Source organism: Gorilla gorilla, chromosome X, assembly GCF_029281585.2.
Source record: "Gorilla gorilla gorilla isolate KB3781 chromosome X, NHGRI_mGorGor1-v2.1_pri, whole genome shotgun sequence".
NCBI classification, from domain to species: domain Eukaryota; kingdom Metazoa; phylum Chordata; class Mammalia; order Primates; family Hominidae; genus Gorilla; species Gorilla gorilla.
This window is the reverse complement of record NC_073247.2, coordinates 115,671,055-115,686,202: the sequence shown is the minus strand read 5'-3', so window position 1 is coordinate 115,686,202 and position 15,148 is coordinate 115,671,055. Positions and strand designations below refer to the sequence as shown.

At 38.3% G+C, this 15,148-nt stretch overlaps 1 long non-coding RNA gene across 1 annotated transcript in view; it reads left to right on the top strand.

Annotated features, from left to right (window-relative positions):
* LOC129530129 (uncharacterized) overlaps positions 1 to 15,148 on the top strand; it is a 126,411-nt gene that overhangs the window by 12,078 nt on the left and 99,185 nt on the right. The window lies entirely within an intron of this gene.

Below are 15,148 nucleotides of genomic sequence, written 5' to 3'. Positions count from 1 at the left end.
TCCTCCAGGTTCATCCATATTGTCATAATGGCATTATACCCTTCTTTTCTAAGGTCGAATAATATCTTAATGTGTGTGTATATATCTATGCCTATATACAGATATAGATGTCACAACTTTTTATCAATTCATACATCTATGAGCACTGAGGTTGCTATTGTGAATAAAGCCACAATGAACGTGGCAGTACAGATATGTCCTGAAAAGATCTACAAAGCCAAGCAGATAATTTGAATAAGTAGAGTGGACCAAGCCTGTTTTGCTCCCTTCTAGGACGGCAGCATGTTGCAGTACAAGTGAAACATTTGTAAATATTTGAATAATGTTTTTATTGGCTCTGTTTGTATGATGAATGATTATCCTGCACTGCTCCCCCATCTCTAACCGCAAAATATTACCAGCATCCATTGGAATGCACGTATTATCCTAATCACAGGGTTTGGACCAGTCTAGGTACTCCACTAAAGATATTTCCTTTCCTTGACTCCAGAAGAGAAACTAATAGCCCATGTGATTTTTGGGAAAAGGGGTTTGAACAGAACTTTGGAGATGAAGGGCGGGCTATGGGTTAAAAGTGTAATATGATGCAATACCCAAAATGTGGTGTACATGCCTCTTCAGGTACATGACATAGTTTTAAGTGGTACACAGATTTGTAAGGAATTTTTTATTTGTATAAATATAAGAGGTACAGGTGCAGTTTTGTTACATGGATATATTGCACAGTGGTGAAGTCCGGGCCTTCAGTGTAACCATCACCCAAATAGTGTACATTGTACCCATTAAGCAATTTCTGATCCTTTACCCTCCTCCCACCTTTCCAAGTCTCCAATGTTTATTATTCTACGCTCTATGTCCACGGAGGTACACAGATTTTTAAAAACAGTTTATGCCATTTAATGTGAATTAAAAATATGTCAATAACATGTTATCTGTGAAACCATAGATATTATTGCTTACAAAATATAAAAAAGTTATTTAAAATCAGTTAATTAAAATAGCTTTCTTAAATAAATAAGTGTATGGGTGATATGCACATATGGCAAAAAAGGATCAAACTGTTAGTGGAATGACTAGTTAACATGTTGTCAAAATGCCTAGGAACCAGACAAACCCGGTTCAAACCTCACCCACCACTTACTAGCCATGTGACTTTAGGCAAGTAACCTAATTTCTCTGAGTCTCAGGGTAAAATAAGAATAATAACAGTACCTGCTTCACTGGGTTGTTGTTAAGCTTAAGTGAGGTGCATTATAGTGTAGTGATGGGGTGCACAAAATCTAAAGCTAGATGCCCTGGTTTCAAATCCAAGCTCTACCACTTACCAGCTAAGTGATGTTGAGCAACTTACTTAACCTTTATGTGCCTTAAATTTCCCACCTGTAAGTGGGATTATTATGAGGGTTGTATGAGTTAATACCTTTGGAGTGCTTAGAAACATTCTAGTATATATTAAGTGTTCCTTGGAAACAATCCTAGTGTAAGCATTATGTGTTTGTTAGATTAAAAATAAACGTGTGGTCTGAACACGGTGGCTGACCCCTATAATCCCAGCACTTTGGGAGGTCAAGGTGAGAGGATCGCTTGAGCCCAGGAGTTCAAGATCATCCTGGGCAACATAGCAAGGCACTGTCTCTACAAAAAAATTGAAAAAGTAGCCAGATGTGGTAGTGCACACTTGTAGTCACAGCTACTCAGGAAACTAGCCAGGAGGATTGCTTGAGCCCAGGAGTTTGAGGCTGCAGTAAGCCATGATTGTGCCACTGCATACCAGCCTGGGAGACAGAATGAGACCCTGTCTCAAGAAAAGAATAAAAATAAAAAATAAATGTCTACACATCTCCCAAAATTTAGCAAGTTCTCATGAAATGTAACCCATTGATGTTGCTTTGGATTTCCAACACCAAAAAGAAATAAATATGCAATCAGCATTTGATTAAGAGGCAGCATTTAATTGCTCAGCATACACAGAGAACTAGCAAACTCCAGCACCTCTCTGCAGTAGGAATTAAAAACAAGTCTCATGGAAGCTGGGTCTTCTTCAAGGACTACCAGGAGTGAGGTTAGAGAGAAGCCCCAAGTTATCTTTCTGTATCCTGCTAAGGTTAAGTGTGGGCCATTTCAATTTACAGATGAGGAAATTAGGTCTCAGAGAAATTAAGCAAGCTGCCCAATGTTATGAAGCATATAAATGATAAAGCTAGATGGTATGCTACCTATATGGAAGACCCTACATCCCAAGCAGAGGAATTTAGAGTTTATCCAGTGAAATGGGGACATAAAATGTGTATTTTATGGAAATTAGTATGGTAGAGGTATAGTGATGATGAGAGTAATATAACAATATCATTAGTTGAGATTCTACCACTATTATTGGATACCTCTGAAACATTCTTAGATATCCAGTCTTAAAAAACTCTCCTGTGATACCACACCTCACTTTTGCTACTCACTGACGAGTATCCATTTTCTGCTTTTAATTCAAACTTCTTTGAAAGAGTACTCTATTTATATGTCCATTTCTCATCACCCACTCACTCCTCAAACGATTGAAGTTTGGCTTTTATTCCCCAACCCATCCCTATCCCCAAACACATACTCCAACGAATCTACCCTCATCAACCTTCAAATACACACATACCTTGAACATATTGTGGGTTCAGTTCCAGACGACTGCAATGAAGTAAATTATCACAATAAAGTAAGTAACACAAATTTTTTGGTTTCCTAGTACATATAAAAGTAATATTTACACTATACTGTAGTCTCTTAAGTATACAATGGCATTATTCTAAAAAACATATGTAACTTAATTTAAAAATACTTTGCTGCTAAAAAATGCTAATGATCATCTGAGCCTTTAATGAGTTGTAATCTTATTGGTGGAGGAGGGTCTTCCTTTGATGTTGATGGTTGCTGACTGATAAGGATGGCAGTTGCTGATGGTTGGGGTGGCTGTGGCAATTTCTTAAAATAAAACAGCAATGAAGTTGGCCACATCAATTGACTCTTCCTTTCATGAAAGATTTCTCTGTGGCATGTGATGCTGTTTAATAGCATTTACCTACAGTAGAACTTCTTTCAAAATTGGAGTCAGCGCTTTCAAACACTGACACTGTTTTATCAACTAAATGTATGTAATATTCTAAATCCTTTGTTGTCATTTCAACACTATTCACAGCACCTTCACCAAGAGTAGATGCCATCTCAAGAAGCTACTTTGCTCATCCATAAGAAACAACTCCCCCATGCTCATGGATAGGAAGAACCAATATTGTGAAAATAGCCTTACTGCCCAAAGTAATTTATAGATTCAATGCTATCCCCATCAAGCTACCAGTGACTTTCTTCACAGAATTGGAAAAAACTACTTTAAAGTTCATATGGAACCAAAAAGGAGCCCGCATAGCCAAGACACTCCTAAGCAAAAAGAACAAAGCTGGAGGCATCACGCTACCTGACTTCAAACTATACTGCAAGGCTACAGTAACCAAAACAGCATGGTACTGGTACCAAAACAGATATATAAACCAATGGAACCAAACAGAGCCCTCAGAAATAATGCCACATATCTAGAACCATCTGATCTTTGACAAACCTGACAAAAACAAGAAATGGGGAAAAGATTCCCTATTTAATAAATGATGCTCGGAAAACTGGCTAGCCATATGAAGAAAGCTGAAACTGGATCCCTTCATTACACTGTATACAAAATTTAACTCAAGACGGATTAAAGATTTAAATGTAAGACCTAACACCATAAAAACCCTAGAAGAAAACCTAGGCAATACCATTCAGGACATAGGAATGGGCAAAGACTTCATGACTAAAACACCAAAGGCAATGGCAGCAAAAGCCAAAATTGACAAATGGGATCTAATTAAACTAAAGAGCTTCTGCACAGCAAAATAAACTATCATCAGAGTGAACAGGCAACCTACAGAATGGGAGAAAATTTTTGCAATCTACCCACCTGACAAAGGGCTAATATCCAGAATCTACAAAGACCTTAAACAAATTTACAAGAAAAAACAACCCCATCAAAAAGTGGGCAAAGGATATGAACAGACTCTTCTCAGAAGAAGACATTTATGCAGCCAACAGACATATGAAAAAATACTCATCATCACTGGTCATCAGAGAAATGCAAATCAAAAACAATGAGTTACCATCTCACGCCAGTTAGAATGGAGATCATTAAAAAGTCAGGAAGCAACAGATGCTGGAGAGGATGTGGAGAAATAGGAATGATTTTACACTGTTGGTGGGAGTGAAAATTAGTTCAACCATTGTGGAAGACAGTGTGGCAAGGATCTAGAACTAGAAATACCATTTAACCCAGCAATCCCATTACTGGGCGTATACCCAAAGGATTGTAAATCATTCTATGATAAAGACACATGCACACATATGTTTATTGTGGCACTATTCACAATAGCAAAGACTTGGAACTAACCCAAATGTCCATCGGTGATAGACTGGATTAAGAAAATGTGGCACATATACACCATTGAATACTATGCAGCCATAAAAAAGGATGAGTTCATGTCCTTTGCAGGTAATGGATGAAGTTGGAAACTCTCATTCTCAGCAAACTATCACAAGGACAGAAAACCAAACACCGCATGTTCTCACTCATAGGTGGGAGTTGCACAATGAGAACACATGGACACAGGGCAGGGATCATCACACACTGGGGCCAGTCAGGTGATGGGGAGCTGGGGGAGGGATAGCATTAGGAGAAATACCTAATGTAAATGATGAGTTGATGGGTGCAGCAAACCAACATGGCACATGTATGCCTATGTAACAAACCTGCATGTTGTGCAGATGTACCCTAGAACTTAATGTATAATAATAATTTTTAAAAAAGAAACAACTCCTCATCCATTCAAGATTTATCAAGAGATTGCAGCAATTCTGCCACATCTTCAGGCTACACTTCTAATTCTAGTTCTCTTGCTATTTCCACCACATCTGCAGTGACTTTCTCCACTGAAGTCTTGAACCCCTCAAAGTTATCCATGAGAGTTCGAATCAACTTCTTCCAAACTCCTGTAAATGTTGATATTTTGACCTCCTCCCATAAACCATGAAAGTTCTTAATGGCATCTAGAAAGGTGAATCCTTTCCAGAGGTTTTCAATTTTCTTTGCTCAGATCCATGAGAGGAATCAATATCTACAGCAGCTATAGCCTTATGAAATGTATTTCTTAAATAGTAAGACTTGAAAGTAAAAGTTACACCGTGATCTATGGGCTACAGAATGAATGCTGTGTTAGCAGGCATGAAAACAACATTAACCTCCTTGTATATCTTCATCAGAGCTCTTGGGTAACCAGGTACATTGTCAATGAGCCATAATATTTTGAAAGAAATCTTTTTTTCTGAGCAGTAGGTCTCAGTAGTGGGCTTAAAATATTCAGTAAATTATGCTGTAAACAAATGTGCTATCAACCAGGCTTTGTTGTTTCATTTCTAGAGCACAGGCAGCATAGATTTGGCATAATTCTTAAGGGCCCAAGGATTTTCGGAATGGTCAATAAGAATTGGCTTCAAATTAAAATCACCAGCTGCATTAGCCTCTAACAAGAAAGTCAGCCTGTCCTTTAAGTCATTGAAGCCAGGCATTGACTTCTCCTCTCTATCTGTGAAAGTCCTAGATGGCTTCTTATTCCAATATAAGGCTGTTTTGTCTGCATTGAAAATTTGTTGTTTTGTGTAGCCACTTTCATCGATTATCTTAGCTAGATTTTCTAGATAACTTTTTGCAACTTTTACATCAGCACTTGCTACTTCACCTTGCACTTTTATGTTATGAAGATAGCTTCTTTCCTTGAACCTCATGAACCAGCCTCTGCTGGCTTCCAACTTTTCTTCTGCAGCTTCCTTATCTCTCTCAACCTCTGCAGAATTGAAGAGAGTTAGGGCCCTGCTCTGGGTTAGGCTTTGGCTTAAGGGAATGTTGCAGCTTGTTTGAATTTCTATGGAGACAACTCAAACTTTTTCCATATGGGCAGTAAGTCTGTTTTGCTTTCTTATCATTCACGTGTTCACTGGAGTAACACTTTCAATTTCCCCCACAAACTCTTCCCTTGTGTTCACAACTTGGCTAACTGTCTGGTACAAGAGGCCTAGCTTTTAGCTTATGTTAGCTTTCAACTTTCCTTCCTCACTAAGCTTAATCATTTCTAGCTTTTGATTTAAAGTGAGAGACATGTGAGTATTCCTTTCACTTGAACTCTTAGAGGCCACCGTAGGGTTATTAATTAGCCTAATTTCAATATTGTTGTGTCTCAGGGAATAGGGAGGCCTGAGTTAGCCTGCCATCTTATATGGGCACAGTTCATGGTACCCCAAAAGAATTACAATAGTAACATCAAAGATCACTGATCACTGCAACAGATTTAATAATAGTGAAAAAGTTAGAAATATTGCAAGAATTATCAAAAGGTGACACAGAGACACAAAATGAGCACATGCTGTTGGAAAAATGTCGCTGATAGACTTGTTTGATGCAGAATTGCTCCAAGTCTTTAATTCATAAAAAACACAGTATCTGCCAAGTGCAATAGAGTGAAGTGCAATAAAATGAGATAGGCCTGTATTTATCACTATGTACTAGGTAGGCACCATTCTAAATTATATATCTACGTCCTCACTTAGTCCTCACAATACCCATGAGATAGGTAACATTATTTCCATTTTACAGATGAGGAAATAGACCCAGAAAAATTAAGTAACTTGCTCAAAATCACAGAGCTTTCAGGCAGAACTTTTGGCCAAAATGTATGTCTTACTGTCAATTTATGGCCACTGTGCTAACATATTGTCAGATTGCCTGGTGTCTTACATTCATAAGACTTGTTTCTGAAAGAATCTCGCAAACCAAAGATTGGTAAATTTGATTTCTATTATGGGAAAGTGGATGGAATCTGAAATAAAAACCAATATTTATTTGCTTATATTTGTATACAGAAACTCTGGAAAGATAAACAATAAACTATTAGGCTGTGCTGTCCAATATGGTAGACACTAGTCATGTGTGGCTCTTGAGCACTTGACATGTGCCTAGTGCAACTGAGAAAGTGACTTTTTAATTTCAAAAAATTAAATTAAAATAGCCACCTGTGGCTGCTAGCTACTGTATTGGACAGTGCCAATATAGAACATTTCATTATCAGAAATTTCTATTGGACAGTGCTGCTATAGAGAGCAGGGGGAAATGGTGTATAGGAGCAAGGGTGATAGTGAAATTTTTATGTATGTATATATTTTTACCTTTAATTTGGACTTCTGGATCATGTATATATATATTATTTTTTCAATATTCTGATTAAAGTATTATCATTAGTGCTTAAGCAAACATTACGTATTGGAGAGAAACCAGCATGATATTTCAAGTGGAAACATATTTCTTTAAAAAAACAATTTTAACATTTATTTTAGATTCAGGGGATATACATGCAGGTTTGTTGCATGGGTATATTGCATGCTGCGGGTAGGATGTAATAACCCTCTCTTCCGACCTCTGCTAAGGCTAACCTGCCTGCCTATTTTGACCTGCATTTCCTTCTTCTCACTTTCCCTGACTCTGTACCTTGGCTACTGACACAGACCTCAGGCTCACTTTGTTTTGAAATATGACATGTTTGTGTGTGCTTTCTCCCACCTAACTCTTGATGCTTTCTTACACAGGAGTGCACACATGCTTCTGTCTTCACATATGCACAGCTGAAAGTGAGATGATTTCTCTGCTCCACAGTTGGGAAGGGGGATTAGACAGCAGAGAAGATGGAGAAGACAAAAGGGCTTGTGGAAAACTGCAAGTCAACATTTCTTTGGTAAGGCAGTTACCACACACGAGCACTGGCTGCCAAGCAAAGACTATGGTTCACTGAAGAGAACCTGACAGGAGTAGCCACCCCTCTGTTTCAGGCAGTAATTGCCATGTGAGACTGTGATGGTTGTCCAGATCTTCTGATTATTCAAGTAAAGCTGGAAATTTAGATTTGTATTTGATCCCTCACATCTTTAAATGCTGGCAACTAATTAAAATTAAAAGAAACCTTCTGTCGAACATTTTGCAATCTCCAAATTATTGAAATTTTTGAAAAGCAGCTGATGTGTTTTTACATCAAAGGTAATTCTTACCATTTTTACTTTTTCACAATGGAAATAGATTTTTTCTGATTATAAAAACACACGTTCATTTTTAAACTTACCTATATTCACACTACCCCAAGAAACCATTTTTAAACTTTTGATGGTTTTCCTTGTTGTTTTTCTACTTACTGGGAGGATGCCATATGCACATCCCAATAGACAGAAAATTTCACATTTTTAATGTGAAAATTTTACAATAGTTGTTTACTCACATTAGTAGTTATGCATCTACATTATTATTTTTAATAGCTACATGGTATTCCATTGTGTGGTTGACACATTATTAATCCAATTCTCTATTGATGGGTATTTAGGTGTTTATAATTTTTCATTATTACAAACAATAATGGAATACACATTCATAACCACTTTTAAAAACATGTTCACTATATAAGATGGAGGGATAAATTTTATCATAGAAGTTTTGTTTTTCAGAGTAGGAAAACCTGGGATTCAGTACTAGGATTCATCTTAGTTCACACTTTTATAAAAGGCATGGAAGACAGAGAACATACCAATTTTGCAGTAGATTTATTCAAGTAAACTATGACAAGTCAGCAGTGAAAAATTGCAGAAACAAGCAATGAGTGGTCAGGAAAGTGTAAGATGAACCTCAATGTGGAAAAGTATAGTAATGCATTTAGAGAAACACATGCCAAACTATATAAAGAGTATTATCAGATTATTACATAGCACTGCTTGCTGCCACACCAGAGAAATGATTCTGTCTCGATGGGTCAATTCTTAGATCATTTAATTATCTGTCATCGAAAATGTAGCAAACTTGACAGCAGTAATATATACTATAAACGTGCAATAGCAAGAGCATTGAGCGCTGAACTAGAAATCATATCTGAATTTAGACTGAGCTCAGCTGCTTACTGTGATTTTGAGAAAATTGATTAGCCCCTCTGTGTCTCAGTTTTCATATCTGTTTAATACTTTATTGTCATGGTGATTATGAAGACCCAATAAACTATACATAAATTTGTTTGCTTAAAGAATATGATCATATTTGTTAAGGCCTCTCAGGAAAGGTGCAAAAAATAGATACACTCTACCTATACAGTGTTGAGCAGACAAGTAAGGCAAGGCCAGGTCTGACAAATTTTGCCAGTTAATATGAAACAAGCCCTTTTCGGATTTAGAAAGTTTACTACATACATACACAATGAAAGCAAGAGTAGCCAAAGGAACAAGCTCCCCATGGTCCTGGTCCTACACACCAAGGTAGCCAAAACCAAAACAAAGGGGGCCATTGGAAGTTTGCATCTTGAGTTGTGGGACACCCTATTGCTGAGGAGCCAGTGCTATGCAGCAGTTAAGCAGTTTTATAACCTGCAGTTGTACCCCAAGGGGGCAAGACAGAAAGCTTCATATCTTATCAAAACTCAGAAGGCAATGAGAAACTGTCTCATGACAGCCTCCTTGGTAAGTAGGAAGAAGAGTGGGAGATGGCTTCAAGCATCCCATGTTCTCATGTTTTAGGAGAATCACAAGGTGTTCTGCCAAGACTCAAATTAGCTGCAGTTCAAGTCTTTCCCCTGAGGCCTACTGGACGAATTTGCATTTGCCCTGCATGGTCACTAAGGCACCAAAATGAAGCCATTCTCTTACCCTGGACAAATATTTTTCTACTGCTTGACCTAGGCTGATGAGAGGAGTTAACTAACTTGCCTTAGGTAGACAACAAGGGATGGGTCCCTGGAGAGCCCCTGACCCACAGGTCAGTGCCTCATCCCCACATAACACAAAAAACAGCCTGAGAAAAAAATCAAACTGTGGGCACCAATAAGGGAACTAACACATGTGGTTGTTCCTGGAGACATGCCCATAGCTACACAGATAGGAGAACCTCCAGCCCATTCAGATAAAAACTTACAAAAACTTCCGACCCCTCAGATAAAGAAAGAAGGCCTGACATAAAAATGTCTCAACAGGCTCCCAGGAAAACTTTTCTTCTCCTTTTGTGGGCATGAACATGGTGGGTCCAGTGGACTCTTTCCTTTCCTTTTTGCACTGTGAGCCTGGCCTCTACGAATCATCACTTCAACTGCTGATAGGTCCTGGGCCAACCTGAGTAGCCCCTGTGAATCATCACTTCAACTCTTGATTGGTCCCAGGTCAAGATTCCAGGCCAAACTGAATCACACTTTCTCCAAGACAGCCCACAGACTAAACATACTCCTTCCCCTTCCCAATACATAAAAACCCCAGACCCCAGCCTGTTAGTGGACAACCCATTTGGCTCCCCCTCTCCACTATGGAGAACTTTTTTCTTTCACTTATTAAACTTTCACTCCAACCTCATGCTTGTGTCCACACTCCTTAATTCTCTTAGATGTGAGACACAAAACTTCAGATACTATCTCAAACAACAAAAGACTACTACGTATTTTAATACACTGACAGGACTACAACATATTTTGGTGCATTGGCTGGGAAAGAAAGGGATTCATCTAAAGGGTGAGTAAGAGTGGACATTTAATTCTTTACTTTCATTTTGGAGGTTAGTCCTCAGTTTTTTTTTTTCTTCTCAAGAAACAAACAAAACACTGGGCCCCTGTCAGCCAGTTAAAAAACTAACAGGGTGGCTTCCAGCCTTAAGACTCAGGGGACAGGATTGCTGGAGAGGAATTTGTCAATCCCCATCGCTCTCAGTTGTTGGGAATGTTGGCTCTGTTCCAATCCAGTTTCCTTTCACAGAGGGCCTAGCTGTCACATGGGGCTGGAAGGAGGTCCCAAGGCAACTGAAGGCTTCTGGCCAAGGCTACACCTTGGTGTTACCTGAAGGCCCCTGGACTAATTCCAGTCCCTGATAGTCCATCGGGTGTCAGCGTCACGACTTCCAGACTTTTCTATTGCATTTTCTTCCTTGCTTTTCTCGACTATCGTGTTGCCTATCCCTTCTTTGTGTACAATGATGTGGGTGTTTTTACAACCTGGAGATATAGTCTTGTCGGGTAAAGTCAGTCAGTGCCTTAGTAATCAGAAACGCAATTCAGTGAATTATTGTCTCTGGTTTCCTTGAAATGAAGAAATTCCAAGACCTGGATCTGGAGACCTATTTATCTCCCAATGATAACACTCAATGGGGTTAGATGAGGGGTTATTTCTCCCAGGACAATTATCCCCCCTTCATTTAAACTCTTTCTTTTCCCATGTGAAAAGCCAACATTGTCCAACAGAACTAGACAGCCTTGCTATGAAACAAGTTAATTTTCTTCTACTAAGAGACATACTGTGGAGACAGCTTATCAAGCCCCAGATGTCTCTTTTTAACTTTTGCCTGAAAAGAATTTAGTCAGAATTTTTACCTAACATTTCAGACCTTACAGGACCACCTAGTGGGATGGGGTTTTTCTCCATGGGGAGCCTTGTCAACCCTTTGCCCCAAACCTCGTTTCCCAATTCTTTTCTCTCTTAAGTCCCTCTGTCAGTGATCAGTCCTCACACCCCATTTGCCAAGAAAATTCCACTTTCAATAGCCCGGAGGAAGCCATCCTGACAAGACAGATTTTAGCCTTTATACTATCTCCATCAAAGGAAGGACAGCTATTCAATCCTTATGTTCTCTTGAGACACCTGTTCTACATCCAACTACATTGTGATTTAAACAAAAAAAGGATTTTATATTTAAAAGTCAATTGGTCCCACTCTCTGGGATTCCAGTGTTTCCCTGGGACCATAACAAGGGAAGCCAGAGATAGTGTTTAGACGCTCCCTCCATTAAAGACTGTTGCCCAAATCCAACTACAACATAATCTCTCCCAGACCCCTGGGGTACCTTGGGAGCCTTTTAGGCTGAGTGGGTCTAGGAAACCAGCAGGGTGGAAAACTAGGACCTTACACAGATGAGTAACACATGACTAATGCTGCCACCTACATCCTCCAGATACATGGGTGAAGATCACACTTTCATCCACGGGTGGAACCTATGATGGTTACCAAGACCCAGAGGTCAAGGAAGTGAAGAGGAGAAGGAAGATGCCCTTTCTCTCTTTCTCTCCACCCTAGGTCACTCAGAAGGGAAAGAGAAGACTAAGGGATGCCTTTGTCTCCCCTATCTTTCTAGATGGGTAACAAACCATCTACAGTCTACACTCCTCTCAAGTACATTCTGAAACACTGGAACTCCTTTGACCCTGAGACTTGGAAGAAAAAACAACTTATATTCTATTACACAAGGGTGTGGTCATCTTACCAACTACAAGACAGACAGGAGGCCTGGCCTTCTCAGAAAAGTGTTAATTCTAACACTATCCAACAACTAGATCTTTTCTACAGATGGGAGGACAAATGGTCCAAGGTTCCCTATATACAAACTTTCTTTGCCCTGCAAGACAACCCAAATCTTTATAAGCATTGTAAAATTAACCCTGCCCTCTTGACAGCCATATCAGACAAGACTACAAAAGATAATTCCCCAAAGTCAGAGACAAATACAACTTCTAGGTGCCCTTCCTGCCCCCCTTATCCAAGGCCCCCAATAGCCATATCATCAGCTCCTCCAGTTTTGCCACCCAAGAAACCCCTAAATTCACTGTTACCTCTACAAGAAATGCCCAGCAGACATAGTACTACTAGGGTTCAAGTTCCCTTCTCATTACAGGACCTTAGACAAATAAAGGGGGACCTAGAAAAGTTCTCTGATAACCCTGATAGATATATAAAGGCTTTCCAAAATCTAACACAAGTGTTTAATCTTACATGGAGAAATAGTATACTACTCCTAAGCCAAACCCTAACTACTACCAAGAAACAGACTACCCTACAGACAACAGGAACATTCAGAGATGAACATGCCTCCTATAACCAGTCAAAAAAAGAACCCAGTCAAAATATTAAAGAGGTGAAAAAGAGACAGGATCCCAATTCCCAATAGGAAGAGAAACAGTGCCCCTTGAAAATCCTAATTACAGCCCTAGTGATCCCATAGATGAATGAAAGAAAAAAAAACACTTTCTATTATACATATTAAAAGACTTACAAAAAACAGAACCAAACATCTTAATTACTCTAAACTGTCTATGTTAAATAAAAATCCAGATAAAAATCCCTCAGCCTTTATGGAAGGGCCGAGAAAAGCTTTAATAAAACACACCTCCCTGTCTACCAATACAATAAAGAACAGATTTATTACTCAAACAGCCCCTAATATCATAAAGAAGTTACAGAAACAGACCCTGCCCAAAAATCTCTCTGATTTTTCTCACCCTCAAGTTAAAACTTTACAGTATATAAATAGCGCTCTCCTCTGTGCCCCAACCAAAGATGTCTCAAAAAAAAAACACTGTAACTCTTCTTAATTTCTTAACTGAAAGAGCATATAGGGTCTCAAAATCTAAAATTCAGCTCTATCAAACTTCAGTAAAATACCTAGATCTAGTCTTATCAGAATGGACCAGAACACCAGGAGAGAAAAAAATTAAGCCCATTTCCTTTTTTCCCTTTCCCAAAACTTTTAAACAATTAAGGGGATTCTTAGACATTACTGGATTTTACAAATTATGGGTATGTGGGTATGGTGAAATAACTCACCCTTTATACCACCTCATTAAAAAACCTCAAATATCTAAAACTCACTCCCTAACTTGGGAACCTAAAACTCAAAAAACCTTAACCAGTTAAAAAAAAGCCTCACTTAAAACAGCTGCCCTCAGTCTTCCAATAGGGAAGATATTTAATCATTACATATCTGAAAGGAAGAGAATAACCTTGATAGTTTTAACTAAGACTCAAGATCCAACTCAACAACCAGTGGACTACCTAAACAACAAACTTGACTTGATGACTAAAAGATGGCCAACCTGCCTCCAGTTACAACGGTGACTCCACTGGTACCAGAGGCCACCAAGTTAAGAAGAATAACTGTTTACACCCCACACAATATAACAGGACTACTGTTCTTTAAAAGAATTCTCTCTAACAATCACCTCCTCAAATATCAAACTTTATCACTAGAAGAATCTACAGTCCAATTGAAAACCTGCCCTTGCCTAAACCCAGTCACTTTCTCCCAGAAGAAACCAGAGAACCTGAACATAATTGTGAAGAGGTAATGGTACAAACTGGTAAAAAGAAATGATAAGAATCACTGTTTATATTCTCTGTAAAGTTTTAATTAATAAAAAAGATTTTCTTTAAAAACATTCAACTTAATTAAAAGTAGATATCCAAACTATAGATATATTCAAAAGGCCTTTATGTTTTTTTCTTCATCAATCTTGTTTTCCTGGAAAAGGATTTTTTCTCAGTTGACTGAATGACTTTTCTCCACTCTGTCTTGCCACTCTTGGTACATACATGAAAGGCCCTGAGATAACTTCTGATGGCCTAAGCCTCCTTGAGAAAACAGAAAAGGCACTACAGATCCCATTTTGGGAAAAATCTGTATTTTCCTCATAGAAACCCTAGAATTAAAGACAGACAAATCCCTCTCAAAATCAGCTTTTGCCTTCCAGCTATGCCCCAGAAGCTACATACTTTCCTAGCCATATTCTTAAAAGACTCCACCCTGAACTACTGAATCCTCTTCTGTTTGTGTAGTCATATATGTGTCATGTGTGTGATGTCTATTTAAAAAAAAAAAAGCTAATTAATTGACTTAAAAAATAAACACTTGAATCAAACGTTTTTTAAAAAGAATATAAAAACTATGGTACCTTTCAATTCACATAACTTTAATCTTTAAAGAATAAAAACAGTCTTAAAAATTATTGATAAAATACGAATGTCTTCAAAATACAGATAGGTGGTCTAAATTATACAGGTCAGCTACTAGATTTACTAATATTTTAAGGTTGTAAACTACTTTGGCCTTTAAGAACTGTTCAACTTGCCTACTTTACAATGGGTGAAGCCTGGGAACATACGGAAATAGCCACTCCCCTAACTATACTAGAAAAACTCAAACTTTATCTAAATCTAGTATATAATTAAAACAACTTTTCAGATTTTCCATTAATGTTAAAAATTACTA